At 36.4% G+C, this 23342-nt stretch overlaps 1 long non-coding RNA gene across 1 annotated transcript in view; it reads right to left on the bottom strand.

Annotated features, from left to right (window-relative positions):
• LOC122804514 overlaps window positions 1-23342 on the bottom strand; it is a 226454-nt gene that overhangs the window by 52818 nt on the left and 150294 nt on the right. The window contains exon 2 of the long non-coding RNA XR_006365225.1: window positions 19819-19953. This is a non-coding gene — a long non-coding RNA (uncharacterized LOC122804514). The remainder of the gene's footprint in view (window positions 1-19818; window positions 19954-23342) is intronic.

The following is a 23342-nucleotide window of genomic DNA, read 5'->3' as shown; positions in this document are numbered from 1 at the left end:
CCACTGGGAAATTCTGCTGCATATCTTTACTGTCACTTGACAATGTAATGTAAGCAACTCCAGCAGCACATGCACCAAAATTTAGTTGACACTAAATTTGGAATTTTAAAATGCTTGTTTTTTTTTTTTTAAATGTTAGTGGCACAGTCAAAGGACAGTAGCTGTGATGGTAGCCATCATGATGTGTTTCAGAGCAGCTACTGATGTGTTTCCTGTTAGCAATGGAAAGTTTGTTATGGACACAGTGACTGCCCACCCAAATAGTGGCTACATTTTGGGATAAAAATTTGGTCTTCTTGTATAACAGAATTTTAAAAGAACTTTATAGTACACTACTTCTACCCTCCCTCTTCAATGGTCAATACTCTTTAAATATCCACGTCTCTTTGATTATCCTGCCCTGCTATATTATCTTATCAGCCATACTTTCCTGCTCATTGTACATCATTCACAGCTGGTTCAGGCATCACAAAAACATCTCCTCTTGACATCTGAATGACCATCACAAATATGCTCCTGACACCACTACAGCTGTCTCTAATTTCTGCGTCCCTTCTGCTCAGTTCTAAATGCTTTTGTCATGTTTGACTTCTTCTTTCTCCTCTTTGCGGTAGGCTCGCATTGACAGAATGTACTTGTCTTTACCACATTTTTGAGATTCTGAGACTAATCCCACTTAACTCATCTCACCACATAACATGTGATCCTTAATTTCCCCTACCTATTGCCTGCTGTACTTCAAGTCTTCTCCCTTCATTGTTTTGTCCCTCCCTTCCAAGTTTCTAGTCTCTCACATTTATCTACACATGATTACCCATCAACTCATTTACATTCATTATTCTAGATCACTGGTTGCAACTTTTGTTGCTGACTTTTTAATCCTTATATTTATTTATTTTATTTATTTATTTGCCATTTGTTACTCAGGTTGCTCTGGCTGGGCAGGTACCCTTTTTCAGCAGAGACCCAAGGAGAAAAGCTCCCTAATAGTTAAGAATTTTTACAATCAAAGTATTTACACATACAACTGTGGAGAAAAGCTCCATTTCAGCAAAGAAGTTGTTACAAAAACAATAAAGTAGTTACATATACAATCGGTACAGCATTTAAGCATAAAACTCCAGAGGAGGTAAATACATCAGAAATAGAATAAATATTGTACAATGTATGAAGTGGAGAAAAAATAAACATAGAAATATACTATTGTGTGTCTTACAAGCACAGGATGCAGAATGAAAAACAATACATTGGTATGGGAAATTACTACCTATACTTTGGTATAGTGAGGTGCAAGGGTGCCAGAGAGAGTGACCCAGGCATTAAGTGAAAGGAAGAGGAGGGGTATAGAAAGAAAGGGGAGGGAGATATTGGAGGTAGGAATATAGAGTGAAGACTGGAGTGTAGTGGAAGGAAAGGGTCACAGAGCAGAAGAGTCTAGTAATGCAAAAAAAGAATATGTATCAGTAAGAAAATAGTGGCAGAAGGAGGTGGGAAGAACCAGAGTAGACAAGGATAGAGAAGATAAAGGGTGAAGCAGAGTAGGGGGAGGAGGAGGCAGAGTTGGCAAGGTTCAAGTAGGGTCTTTGTAGGGGCAGTTCTACGAGTTAAGCAGATATTCCTTTATAGCAGTTTGAAGTTAGATGGGTTTTGAATAGTTCTAATATGGAGGGGGAGATGGCTCCAAGAGGAACTAACTGAGTGGCTATATAGCATTTTTCCTATAGCTTTATTAGGTTTGGTGATTTGAAGGAGGTGCTGATCGGAGCTACGAAGTTCCCGATATGGGACATAAGGAGAGATGATGGTTGCTAGAGATGGACAGGCTGTGGGCTGATGGAGGATTGTATGTGTCAGAAGGAGTTGTGGTAGGAGGAGTTGATTATGGAGTTCTAACCAGTGGAGTTTTTGTACGGAGAGGCAGTGATGTGAGTGATAGGGAAGGTTAGTGGCAAATCTAGTGATTTTGTTGAAGGTCAGCTCAAGTTTGGTTGACAAATTGTTTTGGAGGTTAGTGAAGATAGGGGTAGCATATAGTAGGGTAGGCCGTAGGTAGGCTTGAGCTAGGGACAATTTAGATTCTTGTGTTAGGAATTTTTTATTTCTGCATAGTAGTCCTAATTTTTGGTGTGTCTTCTTGCTGCAGTTATAAATGTGGATATTTAACTTATGTTCATCATCTATAACAACACCAAGAAGTTTAGTATGATATTCGACTTTAATAGTAGTGTTGTTTAGAGAAGAGACAGAGAAGGAGTTTTTTAAGTGTTGGAGGGATTTGGGGAGGAAGAGAAGTAGTTTTGTTTTGTTGGAGTTAAGTAGTAGTTGGTTAGTTATGAGCCATATTTCCACAGAGTGGAGGGAGTCTTGAGTGAGGGTGAGTAGGTGGGGTAAGTTGTCAGAGGTGGTGATGATAGTTGAGTCATCGGCATATTGTATGAGTGTAGAAAGGGGGCATGCTTGATAGAGATTGTTAGTGAAGATGTTAAATAATAGTGGCCCAAGGATGGAGCCTTGGAGCACACCAGCTTGAATGGTGTTGGAAAGGTGAGGTTGCAGAGAGCCATTTGACTGATTGAGCTCTATTTGATAGATATGAAGAGAACCAGGATAGGATAGAGGTAGAGAGATTAAAGTGGGAGAGCTTGGAGAGAAGGAGTTTGTGGAACACAGTGTCAAATGCTTTAGAAAGGTCGAGGAAGAGGCATGACACTAATTTTTTATTGTTAAGAGATGTAGCAATAGAGTTGGTGAAGGACAGAAGGGCTGTACTTGTGCTATGGTGTGGTCAGAAACCGGGTTGTGTTGGAGTGAAGATATTTTCCTGAATGAGATGAGCTGCTTGTGTATGCATTTTTCCAGAATCTTAGACAGTGGGGATAGAATTGTGATAGGCCTGAAATTGGAGGGGTCAGTGGAGTTACCTCCTTTATGTAATTGTATAATATATGACTTTTTCCAGATATTAGGGAAGAAGTTTTCCTGAAATGTCCTATTGATGAGGATGGAGACAGGATAGGTAATAGAAGGGGCAGCGAGTTTGAGGTATAGAGGAGACAGGTTGTCAGCAGAAGGGGAGCAGGGTTTTAGTTTACAGGGTAGTGATCTGATGAAGGAGATAGGAACAGGCTTGATAAGAGAAAGGAGTTTTGTGGGTGGTGGGGGGACGAGGCAGGCATCATTGTTTGGTTTATCAGATTTTTGTATGGTGTTAATGAAGAAGGAGTTCAGAAGAGTGGCAGTTTCGAGTGGAGAGCTGTTAGGGGATGTTTTTGGAGGAGATAGGTTCCCCTGGGTGTAAGGGTTTGCTGATGGTATTCCAAAATATTTTGGGGTTTGAGTGGGGCCTTCTTAGTGGGTCTAGATAAAAGAATTTTTTGTCGAGGGTGACACTTTTTTGTGGTGTTCCATAGGTCCCTATTGTTTTAGAGACTAGACGGTGTTTGAGTTTGTTCCAGTATTTCCATACATTGTCTCTCTTTTGCATGAGGGAGACAGCTTCTTTGCTTAACCAGGGAGCATAGCTTGATTTACCCCTAGTCTTTCTGATAGGGGCCAGGGAGTTCAGGTTGTTAAGGAAGATGCTGTTGAATTGAAGGACATCTTCTTTGAGAGGGCGGTTAAGTAGAAAAGCTCAATTTATAGTGGACAGTCTCAGGTTAAATATATCTGGGTTGAAGTTAGAAAGATTACGACAATCCTTATATGTATGAGATTTAGGAGGTTAAGCTAAGTGACATTGGATGTAGGTTGGGTGATTGTCACTAAGAGTATCAGGGAGTGTACAGGGATTATGGTAGTGGGTGAGGTGAGAGGTAAGTATCCAGTTGAGAGTGGAGCAAGTGTTGGAATGTTGATTTGAATGAGTAGGGGAGGTGATGTGTTGGGAGAAACTGTACAGATTAATGTAATCTTTGGGACAGCTTATGGAAAGAGTATTCCAGTCAATGTTAATATCCCCTAGAATAATAGTTTTGTAGGAGATGGATTGAGAGATCCAGGCAAGTAAGTGTTCTGGTATAGTGATGCTATTGCCAGGAGGTATATAAATTGCTGCAATGGCTATCCTTTTATGCCTATTTAAGATACAGTTGACCATGAGAATCTCAGCTTGGTGGAAGCTAGGGGAAGAGTAAGGTAGAGGATGGACTGAGAAATGTTCTAAAAAAGTATAGCTACACCACCACCTTTTTTATTCGTCTGTCTTGGTGGAAGATATTATACCCTGGGGTAGGATTTCTTTGTTTGGTATGTGGGAATTTAGCCATGTTTCAGAGATACAAAGGATATTTGGAGTGTGGAGAGTTATCCAGGAGTGTAATTCTGGGACTTTCTTTAGGGCACTGTGAATACTGAGTGCAAAGATTTTGAGGTGTCTTGTAGATGGGGTGGGTGTGATATTGAGGAGATATGGGAAGAGGAAGAGGGAAAGATAGTAGGGGAAGTGTTAGAGAAGGGATCAGGATTATGATGAATATCTCCAGTGAGAAGTAGAGAAAGTATGGAGGTGGAGAAAATAAACCTGAGAGGGTTAGGTTCACAGGATTTGTTTTTAGTCATTTGGAAGTAGTTGTGAGGAGGTGTGAGTTTGTGTTTGTAGAGTTAAGTAAAGTGATGAGAGAAAAGGGAGGGTGCTGTAAGAGGGAGAAGGGTTTAGGGTGTAGGGTTTGTGATATTGGAAGCGTGGGACTGGGGTATAAGTAGGGTGAGGGATTATGGCAGCATGTGGCTAGTGAGAGGATAAAAAGTAGTGGCATAGATAAGACTAGAAGAAACATTATGTCTGGAGTTTAAACAGGGAAAATGCAGTGGATGTGGTGTAACAGTGTCCAAGGTATTAATAGAGGTAAAGATGTTGAGGTGTAATATTGTATGAGGAAGTAATAGATGAGTGGGGTATGAATAAATACGTTTGGAGTGAGGAAGGGTGGATAATAGTGTGAAATAAGAGTAAAGGGAGGAGGTATAATGAGGCAGAGAGTGTGATAGGCTAGAGATTTGCTAGGTATGGAGGGGCAGATCGGTGTGTGTAGACGTATTTAGGTATAAGTGTAATTGTTTTGGGGGTGGTTGGGAATGGGGTTGGGGTAGAGGAGTGGAGTGAGCTTGAGCATTAGCGAGGGCGAACGGAGTGGGGCTACCTCCTGAGAGAGAGGATAAATGCCTAAAAAAACAATTAGAGAAGCAGTAAGTATGGCAGAAGGAAGGCAGTGAGAGGCAGGAGGAGAAAGGTGAGAGACATGAGAGAAAGATCTGTGAAATGTTTAGGAGAAGGGAGATAGCATCAGCAGAGTATGGAGAGAGGAGTTGGGCAAGGAAGGGTGGCTTAGGAAAGTGATATAGAGACCTACAAGAGCAGAGCAGTGGCAAAATGGAAGTACAGTAGGGAAAGGGAGGTTAGTCTACAAAAGACACATGCACATATTTTTCTAATGCTCCTTTTTTCTCCTACAGACCTTTCCACCTGCCTTCACATCCCTCCACCAGAAATACTGCTGACTTCAACCACAGCACCTAAACAAAACTCTCTTTCTATCATCCTATTCTTAACTCCTCCACATGGGTTTGCTGCATTCCTCTTTCTCTCACTCTGTGTCTTATCAAGTAATCCCCCAACATGTTAACAATAAAATTGCATTTCCTACCTAAAAGATATAATCTACACATCACCCATTTGCTATATTACTACTAATGAAAACTTGCACAGTCTGAACCCTGGTGTTGAACTCTTTTTAGATGCCTCTGCTACTCACAAATGTTCCTTAGTAAACACTATATTCAAACACAAGAATTTTGTAAGTGTACTCCATACCATAAGACCTTGCGCTTGGTTATGATCACTTCTGTAGTTGTCTCATCAGACTTCTGTCCACGTGGTCAGGAAAACTAGGTGTTGAGCTGTCAACTGATTATTGATCGGTATTGAGGTGGGTTTGATGGCTGGGCAGCAGTTGGATCGGCCCAATAAACCTAAGCAAGCAATGAAATTTTCACGGGAATGTCAGGAAACAAACTGTAAAAAAGCTGAGCTGGAGGCAAAAATTATTGGTCAGAAGAGAGCTGACTTTTTTTTTTTTTGGGGGGGGGGGGTAACCATAGGACTTCATGATGGATATCAGCAGTAATAGAAGCTATCAAGTTAGAAAGAGTCCTTCCATGCAATTTCAGCAAGTGAGGTAGAGTTGAATCCACAGATTTGTCTAAGTACCAACAAGTAAAGAAAGAAGTAACCACAGCAGTTACAGCCACAAAGGGGTTCCAGAGAACAGTCTGGTGGCACAGGAGGGGGAGGTGGAACACTGCTAAGATTCTTCTCATTAAGAGGGAAGAAATGTTAATCTTGAATGGGAACATTGTTGAAAGGTGGAAAGAACACTTTAAGGAATTTGAATCTAATGGATGTGTCCTCCTTTGAGAAGACAATGCCCTTGGTGGACCTGGATACATTTCACTAGCTGGCTCCATTGTAATAGTTAAGCAATTCAGCTGTGACAAGTCTGTGGGAGATGACAAAATCTACCCAGAGATGCTAAAGATATTTAATTTTGTTGAAATGTAATGATATATGTGACTTTTCAGTGTTGTGTGGAAGACAGTGATAGTATCTCTGGACTGGCAGATTGAGCTAAAGGTCCTCATTTTCAGAAAGTCAGAGCAGAGATAATGTTCATTTATATAGATTACATACCTCAGCCTACCTGGGAAAGCATCTGTGAGGGTGAGGTAAAGGAGTCTGCACCAAATAATTATGCCCTTGTTTCAGGAGGACTAATACATAATTCATCCTTCCTAAGGAACACTGGATCAACTCTTTGTCCTTGCACAGACATTTCAGGGGCAATGGAAGTATGCCTACACTACCTACAAGTGCTTTGTGGACTGGGTGAAGGCATATGTCTGGGTATCTTGGAATGCTTTTAGCAGTTACCAAAAATGATAATTTTTATAATGGCAGGGGGTCTCACAGACACTGCAAAATGCCATTCAGTCCCCTTATTTGAAAAATGAGAACTGTGAATCCATTCTCAGTAAGCTGAATATATTCAAGGTTGGGAAGAATCCCACTAAAAGTGTGTTCTGTCCCCTCTCCTATCTGATCTTGAAGGACAAGACATTAAGGTAAATCACCTTCTAGATATCTAGTCGAACAGCTGCATCTCTTTTTGCAGATGGTATTATCTACTTATCCTCAAGTGACTGTGATCTCCAGAATGATCTGGAGTGATTTGCTGTTGGTTGGGAAGCACTTTTGAAGAAAACCAGCACCTCCAAATCAGAGGTTATAATGTTATCTTAGAAAAGTTTGAATTGTTCTCTTCAGATGAGAGCAAAGCACCTACCTCAGGCAGAAATGTTTGTGTATCCTGGTGTCTTGTATACAAGTAAATGTACAAAAAATCAGGAGATTGACTAAGAAATCACTGCAATGCTTAACTGTACTGCAGTATTGTACCAGGCAGTGAAATTGAACCATTAACTGTAACAGAGGATAAAGTTCTTCATTTACTAATCACTCCTTCCTCATCTATGGTTATGAATCTTGAGTACTGACCAAACAAATGAGATCATAGGCAGCAGTATTACATTTCAAGTTAGTTGGGCACACCCTCTGTAATATGGTGAGCAGTTCAGCAATTTGGGGAGATTTCACAGAATAGCCACTACACCTCTATGTTGAAAGATGTCAGTTGAGGAAGTTAGGCCATCTCAATACCTCCCATGGCAGGTATAGCAGGTATATCCCACTTGCTAGAGGCTCTGGCATAAATACAGGAGATTGTTGAAGGGATTATTTTTCAGCCCTGTGCCTGGGGTTCCCACAATATGAGCCCAGAGTGTGATAATGAGGAAAAAAGCAATCTGGTCAGCCCTGTTCAGCTTGCTGCCACCACAAAATTCTCACCAAGGGAAGGCATTGAGGGGAATACAGTACATAAGGGTGGGTAGAGAGATGAATGGATGGATGGACGAAGGATAGATGGTGGAATGAAGGAATGATGGATGGATACATGGATCAATGGATGTATGGATTAATTAACCTCCAAACCAATGCTACCCTTCAAAAGCATCCCTCAGGTTTAGTCCCTGACTTGCATGTATAGAATACAGAGTATAACCTGAAATCATAGGAAACAATAACTACTGTTTTAATTCCATATTTGTAGTCATGACTCAGCAAAAATAAAACACAATGTACTTCTATGGTAAGATGTCTTATCTCAGCACTCATTTCTTCCACAAGCATTTTTTTATGCTCTTCCTCCTTATGTTGGACAACCATTTAACCACCCTCCATTAAACTCAGAACCACTACGGTGACAGTTATCCAGAGGGACTATCATCTGAGAAGACATTCATGTTCTCACCATCATCTTATTAAAGTATGAATAACCCTAACTCCTTCACTTTGGTGAGATTATGACCATCTAAACCACTGTAGGGATTGTTTATGCCCTTATAAAATGAGTTATGCTCCCTGCATGCGGCTGTCATGGGCTACTGCTCCCAGCTTGGCTGATCATGCCCATGTTGTCCCCGAACTGGCCTAACCTGTTAACACAACTCCACCTTCCAGCAAAGATCATGTTGCAGAGAGGCCTAAATACATGCCAAGACCCACTCTGTCCCTCCCCAGCATAAGAGCAACTATTTTCCCAGCCTGAGCAGTCACAAGTCTGAACCACTAATAGATCTCAGGTTACCTGTGCTAACTTTGGAGTTTTATCTATTTACTATTGTAGACTCTCTGCCAACATTTTTTTTAAGTGAGCACTAATAATCAACAATTGGATTCCTCAAGCCTTGCATTCATAGTACAGAATCGCTCTCCATCTTCCTACCTGATATGTTTACGTAGTTTCAGCAGCTTAACAGGTAGCAACTTGCCTTTGGTGCACCACAGTAGGGAGCTGGATTAAGTTTCCAATAGTGTCACTACAGTGCATCATAAGGGGGTGCTGCAATCCTGAGTGTGCTGTCCTTTGAATGAGTCACTGAACTGAGTCTCCACCTGCCTCCGTTGGTGGTAGCTCATGTGGATGTAAAAGATAACATGGCACATATCAAAAAGAGTAAGAGTCCTTTATTTGTATAAAAAAGAACTCTTATTTACAACATATTTACAAATGTACAAATATATATATATATATTGACACATATTCATAAATTTCCTTACAATCACAGTAAATTTTTCATCCCAGTTAGACCACCCACTCCTTTTTCCATAACCACCATCTGATTTTACTTAATATTGTTGCTAAAATCCATTCACCATTAAGCATAATTTAATTTATTCTTTTATTTGACATAACCCATGACATAAAATAACTTTTCGTCAATTCTTTATTTCTGTTCTTATAATATTCATATTTAATCATATCCATGTTTACTTTATCCACTTCTTTTATATCTTCAAAATATCTTCTTTGCATAGTTTTCCCCATTACTTTTTACTCTTTTACATTTCAAAAACACATATCCAGTAGTTTCTTCTTCTTGACAATGCAAACATATTATATTGTTTTTTTTTATATGACATATTTCCTTTCTACTTTCTGATCACACCATTTGCTTCTTATTTTTATATCTTTAATTTTTTCATCTGTTAGATTTTCCCATTGTTTTACGTAGTAATGCTTTATCATTACATCCATATACCAGACTTTTCTTTCTTTTTTTCTGTATCATCAATTATTTTCCACAAAAATATTTTTTTTGGTAATATTTTATTTCTTCACTTATACTTTCTTTTATTCTTTTTTACCACACCCAAAATATATTATACTTATATTTATACAATTTTACTACTAATCTCTCATCTTACTTATATTTATACACAGTGTTTTTTTGTAAACAAACAGGTGGTGGTAAGCATATGTTGCATTTGGGCCCCCCCCAGCCCCTCCCCCCCATGCAGCCATTCCAGTGTCCCATTATTTGGCTATTTCTCCCCAGTTGCTATAAACACTGGTAAAAACTCTCAGTGTGCATACTGCTTTCTGCTTTACTTCTACAATGATTATAGATATTTGGATTTAATTTAAAATGTTATTTAAAATTTTCCAGCACAAACACTGATATACGTTTGCTAAAAAAGCAATGCAGTCTCACAATGAAAACAGACTTAGCATTAAAACTTCTGTGACTTTGAAAATCACATTCATTGCAATAGCATTGAAACTCACATTCAAAGAAAATGCATCTGACCATTGGCAGATTAAGTTTACTTTTGGGCTGTTTTCAAATCATAGACCCCTTGCACACATTTAGGACCATGCAAAATTTATTTGATTCACCTTCCTGATTGTATCATTTTATAATATATAATAATTAAATTATATCCCTTGTATAATACACCACTTGTTAGAGTGTGTTTTAAATTTATAGCCAGTAAGCAAAGAAACAAAACATATGAACTAATAATGCCAAAACTGCCCAATTCAGAGCATTTCAACCATAAAAGGCCACTCAAACTTCCGTCATTACAACCCACCAATATCGGTCAATATGCATAGTCTCTGGGGAAGTAAAAGTTATCTGAATAATTCCACATTAAAGAGATCTGACCGTAACTAATGAAAAGGTTGCTGCTAGCAAAAAACTTTATATTTAAGTATTTCATCTACAAATTCACTGCCTGCTGCCCTTGAAGAATAAATTGCCTGTTACATTAAAAATGATAAGCTGGTAATATTCCAATAGGGAATGAATGGCAAACTAAACCAGGTTCATGGTTACTAGGCATCCTATCTAAAGGAGGACATACTCAGGACTGCAGCACCACACCCTCTTAAAATCCAATACAGTATCAGCAATCCATCTACATGCTATGGGAATAGAACCCACAGCCTTCTGCATCAAAACAAAAGTATGCTACCTGCTGTGCTAATGACACTGCTTTAAAACTCTAAACACAAAACAGTGATACCATTTACTAAGCAAAACAGTTGCATATTTTGAGTAGAGAATTCAGGCTCTTGTTTCCTGTAACTAAGGTACCAGGGCTTGAGACTAAGCAAATTACTAACTACCTGCTAACCCTAACTAGGGCATTTCAATGTCTCTCACACACACACCTCAACCTTTTAATGCAAGAAATCTGGACAAAGTCTAAAATAAATAGGAACAGATTTTAAATATTTCTCTCATGAACTTAGAAAATTGCTAGAATAACAGGATTTGTATTAGTATGCATGTTTATAAAGGATCTAAACCTCAAATATATGCCATTATTTAGCAACTTCAATCTTTTTATGAAGAAAAAAACAAAAAAATATGGGGCAAAAATCTGGACATTCTGCAAAAACCTGGGCAGTTGAAGGGTATGCTACCTATCTCTTACATACACACACACACACACACACACACACACACACACACACACACACACACACACACACACACACACACCATACCTCTCAACCTCTTAGCACAAGAAGTCTGAGCAAAGCCTGTCGTAGTGAGGGAACAAAGGCCCAAAACTAGGGAAACATTTTAAATATTGCTCTTATAAATTCAGAAAGTTGCTAGAATAACAGCATTTGTGTTAGAATGCATTTTCTAAAAGATATAAAGTCTGAAACTAAACTCAAATGCATGCCATTAGTAACTTTAATCCTTAGATCATTCCTGTGATTTCTCAAAAAAAAGACAATTTTTATGAGGAACAGACCAAAAATATAAGTCAAAAATCTGGACATTCTGTGAAGATCTGTACAATTGGAGGGATTATACAAACATATACCCCGACCTCCCTTTTAGACCCTCCCCATACCTCTCAACTTTTTAGAGCAAGAAATCTGGACAACAACACACATAATAGGGGGGACAAATGTCCAAAAATAGGGACACCTTTTAAATATTGCTCTTAACAAACTTTGAAAGTTGATAGTACAAGTTTTGCATTAGTATGAACTTTCTGAAGGATATGAAGTGTAAACCTCAAATGTCTGCCATTATTTGCTGTCTTAATCTTCAATGATTTCCCAGGGATTGCCAGAAAAACACAGTTTTATGAGAAACAAACCATGGATGTGAGACTAAAATCGTGACATTCTGTGAAAATCTGGACATTTCACACACTCACACACACACACACACACACACACAGACTTACCTTCTTCCTATACATGCATACACCCGCCTACCTATTTCTTGCACACATACACTCCTCTTAAAAACTTAAACACACATGCACACCTAGGGTAAGTACAGCACTTATATTCAAGAAAGGAAAGAAAAATAAGTCAGGAATTGAAGTTAGAAAGTGGCAAATTACACAATATGTCTGTATCTGCTTGGAAAAAGAAGGCAAGGTGAGAACTCATTCTATTTAAAGAAGCAGCCAATAAAACATCTGCTTTATACAGCAATGGGACTTTGGGGTTATATTCATGAAATTTAAAACAATGCAACACTTGAAGGGAGAATCCAAAATGTAAAACCACAGTGTTAGCTATAATGGGAAGCATTGCAATATGACAGCTCCTGCTTTTGCAAGAACAGAATTCACTTGGAAATGATCTCAAGAACAGTCAGCTATGATAAATGCAATACTTTTATTTGAACAGGTTTATCTATAGTACACTTGGATTACCCACAGGATACGTCCTGGTCAGTTGCTTCAAACAAAGGGTAATGACAGAATGGTGCAATATAGATGAGTGCCTGAGTACACCAAGCAACTGAAGTATTTGTTGCTTCACCAGAGTATAAATGCATACCACCAGAGCCATTTCACAAAGTGATTAGCTTTCCATGATAGTCATTCCCCATTAAACAGTAAAGATCAAAATACAGGTGAAAGGTCAGGCAATGAAAAGAATGACATAGTCAGACGAAGGAGAAATAACAAGGGAGGGATTATTTAATTTCTTCTTCATATACAGACCACAGCCTCTTAATGACTTTAAGCCAACCTTCCTGCCACCAGTAGTCTATTCTTATCTTTACACTTATATACACTATTTTACTCTCTTAGGCGACTGACATTATTTAAACTCCATGTACAACAATCAAATAAAAATTACCAAGAGAGCAAACACTCTCAAGTACTTGACTAGTTATTGTGTACTTGGGTGAACAAGTTATGTTTGTTAAAACTATATGGTGTTTACACGTCTAGCCAATCAGTTTAAGCGCTGCATACTATCAAATAAAACGGAAATCCAGTTCATAAAATAAAACAAAGTGATCATTAAATTCAGGCAACTGAACAATTCCTGATTTTCCACCTGACTTTTTGATAAAACACTACAGCTTCTAAAAGAACAGCACTAACAAATGTAGCAGGAGACGATAGTCATACATCTTAATTTTTAGATAAAAGAATAAACTGCATGCATTTTTAAACATATGATCTATAATCTACTGAACCTGTCTATTGTTTCACTTAAAACAAATGATACCACACTTAAAATACTTTTTAAAGTCTGTGTTTGTAAGTCATTGTCTTAATTTGGTTCAGTGATAACTGTAGCTCTATTAAGGTTTCAGGCAAACTATCTGCATTTGATTCCTTTTAGTATTTTAATGAGATAAGACAGACTGCAAGAATTTTTAATTCTGCTAGTTCCTGCAGGCTGATCTGGCCTCTTAAGTAGTGACTGCAAATTATTCAAATTTGCCAAGATGAGTTACACAGATAAGTTTGCAGTTTTAAAACATTAATTAAAAATACCAACTACTAAGTTAAAGATCCAGCAAAAAACACATTTGTAATTGCAGAGCAATCGGATAAATACAATTTGAAAATTCCTGTAAAGATGTTCAGTACACATATTCTGCTTTAACATATGAACACACAGAAGTGTTCTGAAAGGTGATCCTTTAATTGTTAAAGGACTTCAAACTCAAACATAGGAAATATTTGACTTAGTTTTGAGAACTACTGTACTTTTTTACAGTGATTTAAAAGGCTAACTTTACAGATGTACTTTTCTGAATCAAAAAGGCAACCCATGCAGTTCATCCAGTTTTACCGAGCCTCAAACTCTTCCAGACTACTCTAAAAGATTCTACCAAATCTGAAGCTTCAGTTAGGCATTCTGAAAAGTAAAATGACAGCTCTCACAGGGTTAACTAAATCGACCACTCACCTGTAGCCCAGTCACGGTCCACAGTCCAAACATCTTCAGGAATTTAAATTCCACATGTACGGACCAGGAAGATGTAAACTATTGGTCGCACAGACGCGGAAAGTCTTCTGCGTCTGTGCTACCTGGTGCAAAGGGCGTTCTTAAAGAAGAATGCCCTTAAAAAAGAAAGTTTTTTTTTTTTTTAAAGAAACAGGGCAGCATACTATCCTGAAAAAAGCACTGTTTATACAATGTTACTACTAATCTCTTATCTTTTTCATTTATCCACTTTAACACTTTGTACAAATTTAATGAAGCAGCATATAACAATGGGTTAATTAACCCCAAAGTTTTTCCTCTCTAATTACATACAAAACTCCTCTTTTTACTGGATTTAATCCTCTACAAATAAAAAAAAAGATCTGTAATAAGTCCTTTCCTACTACTGTTGGCAACATAAATGCTCTTGCTAATTATGCTATTTTCCCAGCAGTGCTGAATTTATCAAATAAGCCTTTTTTCTGAATGATAATTTATATGTTCTTCAGAAGACAGTCCATTTTATTTCTTCTATTTTTTTTTCATTGAAATCTACTTACATCTTTATTCCCAAATTTAGTATATAATAAAGAAATTTTGTTCATTCATTCATTCATTGTAAAATACAGACCCCCTTATCTTTACTGGAGTCACTTCGGAATCTCAAAATTCCGAATCATCGAATGTCATATGATAGAGACCATATGATCGATGTTTCAGAATATCAAAATTCCGAAACAAATCCAAGAAAAACAACAATTTAAATATTTCTGCATGGGAGCAAGCCCCCCTGCACCCCTCACACCCCCACTACTGAAATATACCAACTCCGAGATCGCACTACAGTGAGGAAAAAGGAAATCTCCCATTCCACACTGTATGCAAATCTCTGTTCAGAATTTTGAAATTCTGAAACTTTGATCATATGGATTTGACCTTATAAATTTTGAGGTTTTAGGATTTTAAGATTTAAAGGAACCCATCTTTACTACATCACTTAAACCTTTACTTTTCTCTTTAAAGCCATAAAATATCACCTCTAGACACTAATTTGTGCAAATCATTACTTCTTTTATCCAAATTTTGTTTTTGCTTTTTTTTGCAAATATTATAATGTCATCTGCATATCTTAACAGAAATGGGATTCTTAATCCTTCAGGTGTTATATACCTCACCTCCTTCATCTGTAATTTATTTCACATACTATCATATTTATAACTAACCCAAAAAGTATACAACTCATTGGGCATCCATGTCATATATCACTCTTCATATGCACTTCTTGACTTAACCAGCCATTTACAAGTATTTTTACTTTATTATCGCTACAAGCTGACATACATAATTTCCTAACTTTCACGCTTTATATTCTTTCATTATTTCCCATAAGTTCATGTCCAATTGTATCAAATGCCTTATTAAATTATGATGTTTGCTTCTTTTCTATTCATAACATCATCCACAGTTTCTCTAACTATCATTAATCATTCTTGACAACCTTTCCCCTTTATGCTATACATACTATCCTCCATAATACTTTCCATTTTAATTTCAAAACTCTTTTGTATTATTTTCAAAAAGATTTTATAATCATTATTATTCAATACTATCATTCTGCAGTTTTTGTTTCCTATCTTCCTTCCTCCATGAATTTAAATATTCCACTACATAATTCTTTAAACACAAAACCTTCATTTAACCATTCATTCAAAATATTTAAAACATATATTTTTGCCAATCCCTTAAATTTTTATACATTTCATACCTGATTCCAGCCAGTCCTGTAGCAAAATCTATACTTACCTGTCTTAATACTTTATCTAGCTCATATAAAGAAATCTCTTTTCCAACTCCTTATTCTCTTTTTCTGTAAACTTTTTACTTTTCATGTTTTTTTCATACCTTCTTTTTTCTTTAAACGTTTCTTGTACATATTGTACTACACTATCTTTTCCTGAGTTTTTTATTATTTCTCCTTTTTAGCTATTTTATTTCTCTCATTACTCTACCATCTTCCTTTACTAATTTGCTCCTTGCAAAAAACATCTTTGCTTATATAATAATTCTTGTATTTTTCTTGATTTCTTTTATATAATTATTTTTCTTTGTCAAAGTATTTTCTATCCTTATGTACTAAATCTTCCAGTGCATCATTATATGTTCTTTTATATTTTTCTTTCTCTACTTTTCTGACATCATATTGCCACTATAAAAAAAGTTTGTATTTTTCCTTAAATACAATCCATCATTCAGACCAATCTTTACAAAATGTTATCATAGTAATATGATCTTTCCATAACTATGGTACTAATTTCTTTCCTTCATTTCATGCTTTCTCATTTATCCTTTTTATTTGTTTGCCTATTTTATATATTTTTGTTTTCCTTTATAGCTATATTAAAAGATGATCTAAAAATCCTGTTTCAATGGGTTCCTATCATGTAGTCAAACTTTTACAAGTTCAAACCTCCTATGGTCGAGACCATAACTTCGAATTTGTAAATGTTTGAGCGTTTGAATGGAAATCTCCATAAGCGGAAGTTTCCATTTTGTTTAATGGGGTGCAATCTCACAGTTGGTATATTTAAGTAGCAGGCCGATGTGGGGTGCGGAGCCCCCCACCTGGGGGGTGCAGGGGTGCTTGCCTCCCTGCTTAAAACAGTTTATTTTGTTTTCCATTGTTTTTTTTATCCATAGTCGAAGTTTTGTAACTTCGAACATAATGGTTCGATCATTACGTGTTCGAAGTTATAAGACTTCGACTATGTGATATAGACCCTGTTTCAACTGCCTCCCCTTCTCCTATAACTAAACCTTCTGATAATATAAAATAATGTATTGCAGTTTTATACATACCCCTTTTGTAAGTCCATGAATTTTTGTCCCAAAAATGTAACTTACCACATCTTATAACTTCTAGCATTTTTCTTATACCATTTCCTTTCTTTTTACTCTTGCCTCTTAAATCACAGTTAAAGTCTCCTGTTATTATAATATTCATATTTAAAAAAAAATGTAACTTACCACATCTTATAACTTCTAGCATTTTTCTTATACCATCTCCTTTCTTTTTACTCTTGCCTCTTAAATCACAGTTAAAGTCTCCTGTTATTATAATATTCATATTTATCACTACATAGTCTAAAATCTGATTAAATAAGCATTCTCTTTCTTTACAATTAGCATAGCATATAATGTTATAATTCTATATACTTGTTCTTTTCATTTTAAATCTATAAAATGCGGCTATTCCAGAGCATCTCTCAGTTCCCAAATTCCAGGTTATCTTTCCTCCCTATAGTTTTTCCTGTTTCCAATCTTTCATTTGTTAAAAATCTTGTGACTTCTATCATAATTAAATCTACATCACATGTATTACAGCATTCCAAAATTCCTATTCTTCTTACTACATTCTTAATAATATTCACATTTACAGAAAGCACTCTAATTTTTTTTTTATTTTTCTCTTTTCCTAAAATTCATGCCTTTATAAGTTCACAGCTAATTACTGGCTTAATGGAACATTCTAAGCCTAGCCAATTTTTCTCCCAAAGGTAACAATCAAACACTATGCCTTGAGTCTGTGAGTCAAACACCTTAACTATTATATCAATCTCTAATCACTGACTGTATATATTCTTATTCATCCAATTCTTTTCTTTTTTTTTTTCTTTTGTACTTATCCCTTTAAATTTTCCTTTTCTGTCTTTACCCTTTTACCAATAGAATTATTTTTTTTTCACTATCTACTAATTTATGTATTTTTCAACACTTATTTCAGAGCCTTATCTCATCTAATTTTCTCTATTTCTACTGCTTCTAACATTTCTTCTCTTTGTTCATTTTACTAATTCTTTTTCTTTTTCTTTATTCTTATTTTCATTTTTATAATCTATCCATAAATGTCCAATTTTGTTAAATTTATACATTTGTACATGAATGTTCTATTTTGTTTCCCTGTTAATTGCTTTTTTGATATAATGATTCAGTGGGATTACAGTTTTTCTTTTGATTGTATTCTCCAAGAAAATTTTCTGCTGAAAAAACAGTCCCAAATATAATGTCACAAATTGTCTCTTTGTTAATAAGAATAAATGTTCTTACCTCATGTGCATTTACAGCCAAAGGAGCTATTAAATTGTCCCGCGCTTCATACCTGTCTATTTCTTTGTCTTCTTTACTTTAAATCCTTAACACGTACTTCCCATTTTTCATTTTTTTCTGCTTTTTTTCTTTTCTGCTACTCCCCTTTTGCTTTCTTTTACTTTCTCTACTTAATGTTTTCTTTTCCAGCTCACCGCTATTCTTTAGGATTGTCTCTGCATCATCTTTTCATATTTTCTCCATAATCCCCCCTCACCAGGAAGTGTCTCCTTTATTTTCTGGCTTACTCTGCATCACCATTTCTTTAAGTAAACCCTTCTACAACCCTCCAAACTAGAGGGTTGTAATTATACATCCATTTCCTGACTCATCTCCATCAAACAGATTTCTTTGAAACAACTCTTACTAATCCTGCACCCATTCTTTTGTCTCAAAATTGGCTTTCTCCTCAATTTCTCTCACCAATCCATTATCTCCTTTACTTTCCATCTGCCTCCCTGTTTCTCTGGGCCACCTTTGTGCCTGGAATGGAAACAGGAAGTGCTCATGCAAAATGGTCCCACTCACAACAATGACAATAAGGGGAAGTTCCCTGGTGCCCCTGCCAAATTTTCCCTAGTTAGTATGAATAATGAATACCACCTTGGATATCCCCTAAAAATAATCTATTGTGTTAGTGGGACTAATCCAATCAACAAAGTGTAAATAAATAAATAAAAATGGAAAGTAAATGCAAGAGGGGAAAAATGGATAAATTCTACAGAAATGCTTCCAAACATAAACTGCGTGAATCACTGACATAGCATGATAAAAATATAATATGGCTCCACATAGGTAGGGGTTAACATCAGAAAATGAAAAGTCATGGATGAATGAGCCACAGATTAGTTGATGGTTGCAAACAGAGTTGAAAGATTTTAAACAGAATCACACAGCATAGAACTCAGAGTTGACTAACATTTACCAGAAGAGAAAAGATGACACAAACACTTCCCCTAGACAACATAACAAGGGATTGAAATGGCATTAACCTGGCTCTTGATAGAAAGCAATTTTAGAAATAACTGCTTCATCAAGGTTTAGACAGATTGTGATGGACAACACTGGGTCAATTTTGTAATGTAACCTTACAATGTCTAAGTGAACAAAAAGCCAGCATTTGCAGGGTGAGTATTCCAAGGGACCACGACAAAGATGAGTTTAGTTTCACAAAGGAGCAGTTGAAATGAAGAGCTACACAGAATGTAATCAGTGGTGAGAAGTTACATAGGTGGGAGAACGGTAGTAAGAAAATGATTTATTTACAGAGATGACAGAATACTACAGGATGCAATGATAGCCCTCTAATGTATCAGTAAGCTGGTTCCTCAAATAGTACATTTAAAAACTAGTTATTTCGTTTTGAACTTTTAGCTAGACATAGCATGGTGAATCATATTTCATTTTCTAGTATGCCACAAAACACTAAATAATCAGAATATAACTGTGTGGTAGCAAACAAATAGGTTGACTACTCAAATTCAGATATTTAGATGCACTAGGCTCTAACACATCAATACACAACAGGTATCCTCCAACTGTTCTTTAAGCTGTGTCTGCTTACCTTTCTTTTATTCCTTTTGAAACCATTCCTCCTCTTACGGCTCACCACTTTAATGCTATATAAAGCTCCAAGGATGAGTAGCGCTCCAGCTATTCCAACTGCCACAGGTAGAAGCATGCCAGACATGTATCCTGCCTACATAAAAAGAACAGCTATTTTACTGAGTATAAAAATCCTGATTAGCATTCTAATGGCAACAGCTGAATCAAGAGTTTGACGAGCATTCTATTATATTCCAGGGAGTATGATTCTCATCAATAAACAGTTTTACACTGCAGAAGAATGTAAATTTCCAGAGATTTCTGTAACAGTCTAAGACACACAGTACTAGAACAGAACCAAGGGCAACAGCAAGACTAAAAAAAGCAATTATCAGTTTTATATTAGTTTTATATGTTGTTTAAAGACACCAGTGTTTACCTGATATAAACAAGTACTACTTCAAGAGGAGACTACATTTAAATTTGACCACATCTCCTTCCTCCTCACTTCTCAGATTACTAAATAATTCACATTCTAAAAGAGCAACCTTTTAACTAAACTAGTTAATCCTACAAGATGGAGACATCAAGGTGGGAGTAGCAATACTTTTCAAAATCAACCCATAATTCTTGGTGGCGTTAATATAGATTGGAACACTATTAATGCTGACAAAAAGAAAATGCATACCCTATATCCTTACTTATAAACAGAACTATCCAATCAACAAAAAACACAACAACACTCAATACTCTCTCTCTCTTCTCTCTCTCTAAAGCTCAAAACTTTCGACTATGGTCAACACTCTCTCTCTTCTTGATCTCTCCTCTGATAAATTCGCCAATAATAATTGGTTTTCTTCTTATTAACACAAGACACACAGCACACAGGAAAACCATAAATATCTCATCATCTCCATCATTTCCATCGGAGTTCCCGTTCCCCCAGGCTCCATTCTTGGTCTCTTCTCTCTTCTCTCTCTTTCTTATCGACAGACTGCAATCAGCAACCTGCATGCAATAAATATGCATGATGATGATTCCTTATCTGCTCAGCACCATCCTCTACAGAACTGATCTCACTGACCCAAAAATACTTTTAATACTGTAGAAACATGGTTTTCTAAACGGTTTCTCCTTTTAATTTTTACCATTTACTCAAATAATGGTACTCTCATCTCACCTGATCTCACTACAAAAACTTTTAGGAATACCATTGACAATACTCTCCTCCTTGATCAGCACATTAACAACAACATCAAGTTAGTTAACACACCTAAAACAAGGCTCGAATTTCAAAAACTACCTTATAATTCCTCAACTCACTATTGCCCATCTTGTAAACTCAAAAAAAAATCAAAAAAGGCAAACAACACAGCAGGTGATTCTCTATCTCACTAAATACAATAGTAGAAGTTGGAATCTCTTACTAGTGACATAACTCTGACTACATCCCTGCCACCTGCAATACACCTGAGTACTTTTGTACAATTGTGGATTAATTTAACTGCTTATTGTAAACTTTTTTTTTTTTAAATTATCTTTCGTTCTTTTTGCTTTTGTAATATCTGATTTTAGCTATTATCTTATAAATATTTCCATATTATCCCCCTCATTAATAACATTTCATCAGCAGTGTGGAAGGAACCTTATCTCATACCTTCAATGGGATAAAAATCAGTGATGCCATGAGAGTTGAATCCTTTCCAAATGCACTTTATGAATATGTTTTAATTAATTGATCTTAAATGACTAAATAGCTGGTGAGGCCATGGGCCAAGTTTGGCTTTGGTCCCAAGTAAATTTTGGGGAACACTTGTTCAGTCCCATATGAGTACATATCTCTGGATAAGATAAAATGGAATACAGTCTTGCATAATTAAACAAGTGTCACAGGAATGTTCTGATTTTGTTTTAATAGCTAATTCTGTTTGTAGCTAAGTATTTATTATTTGTCATGTTTCATCAGGAGAAATGCAACACATTAAAAATAGATTGTTTCTGTATGCAGCTTCAGGTGACTGTATTATTATGGCATGAGAAGATTTACATCAAACAGGTACTCTGTAGTGTTGTTGCACAAACTTAGACAAGATTACAAACTACAGCATACTGACATGCAAGTCAGAGTAAAATCACAAGAGAAAAACAATGAAGTCTGTCTAGTCAAACTTGTTTTAACCCACTATATCTTCATCGCAAAAGTGATAAGGATCACCTTCAGGCATAACGCACAGTGAGCAGACATTAAAACTCCACATTAATCCTGTGTTGCATTCCAGGTACAGACTGAATCTGGTAATTTACTGCAGTATTCACTTGTATGGTTATAAACTGCTTCTCCAAACCACATTTGATCAAAGCCAGCCGATCAAACAGAGCGTTCAGATTTCTGAAATTAAAACATTCTGTGAGGCTTTCTTGCTTGGAGTTAGTTAAAATAAAATGGGGTCATACCTCTCAACCTCATAGTGCAAAAAATCTGGGCAAAGCCTAAAATGATGGGGGAGGGGGACAAAGGCCCAAAAACAGAGACTGATTTTAAATTTCCTCTTTAAACTTAGAAACTTGCTAGAATAATAGTATTTCTGTTAGCATGCAATTTTCTGAAGGATATGAAGTCTGAAACTCAAATATATGTCATTATTTAGTGACTTCATTCCTTAATAATTTGCCAGAAAAACATACATTTTATGTGGGAAAGATACAATATCTGAGGCAAAAATATGCACAGCTGAGAGGTATGAATGGGGTGACCGAGGATCCCACTGCATAAAAGCTGTAAGAGGGCTCAAAAGCATTCAAGCTCCAAAGCTGTATTCAACCAACTCAGAGTGTTCAAACAGGCTTTAAGAAATAGCCATTGATGGGCTATGGACTATATCCCTACATTACACCTATAATGTACACAACACTAAGAACTGCTTTGATTGCAATTATCAGGTATTTTCATTAAATAATATTTGACACTGCACTTTTACAGACTGTCAAGCATCTTAAAATGCAGCTACACTAACAAAAATACTTAATGAAATTGACAATATGTCAAAAATACTGATGCCATCATAAAATGTATTGACAATTATAGAAAAAGACAGAACTGGATAAGGAGCATAACATTTCCAAAACAAGAAAAAAAAAGCTAGGTAAGATAGAATAGAAGCAAGAGGAAAATACAAGAAAAAAGGAAAGAAATGGAATGCCACCGTGTGCCTTTGCAAGGGTTACATAAGGGGGCACCGTCATGGTAGGGCACTGTCAAAATATGTTTACAGCAGCAATAATGCAGGATATTTTTTAAACATAATACGATAATCACTGGTACTTCATTTTTTTCTGCATTAATATTCCTTAAAGCAAACAATTAATTTGCAAGGACAGCTCACCAATACATTATCCAACTTAACAGAAACCTTCAATTTCCTTTCCTGAGAGATCTAGGGGGTTATGAATGTTTTATTTCTGCAGTTCTTAGCAGTACTTGCTTATTGAAATGACTATTTTTGTTTAATTTCTCTACAGCATTTACTTAAAGATGACTTTACC

This window comes from Protopterus annectens, chromosome 6.part0 (assembly GCF_019279795.1).
Source record: "Protopterus annectens isolate FY-2018-M chromosome 6.part0, PAN1.0, whole genome shotgun sequence".
In the NCBI taxonomy this organism is placed as follows: domain Eukaryota; kingdom Metazoa; phylum Chordata; order Ceratodontiformes; family Protopteridae; genus Protopterus; species Protopterus annectens.
Note: the sequence above shows the minus strand (reverse complement) of the source record. Positions and strands in the feature narration are given on the sequence as shown.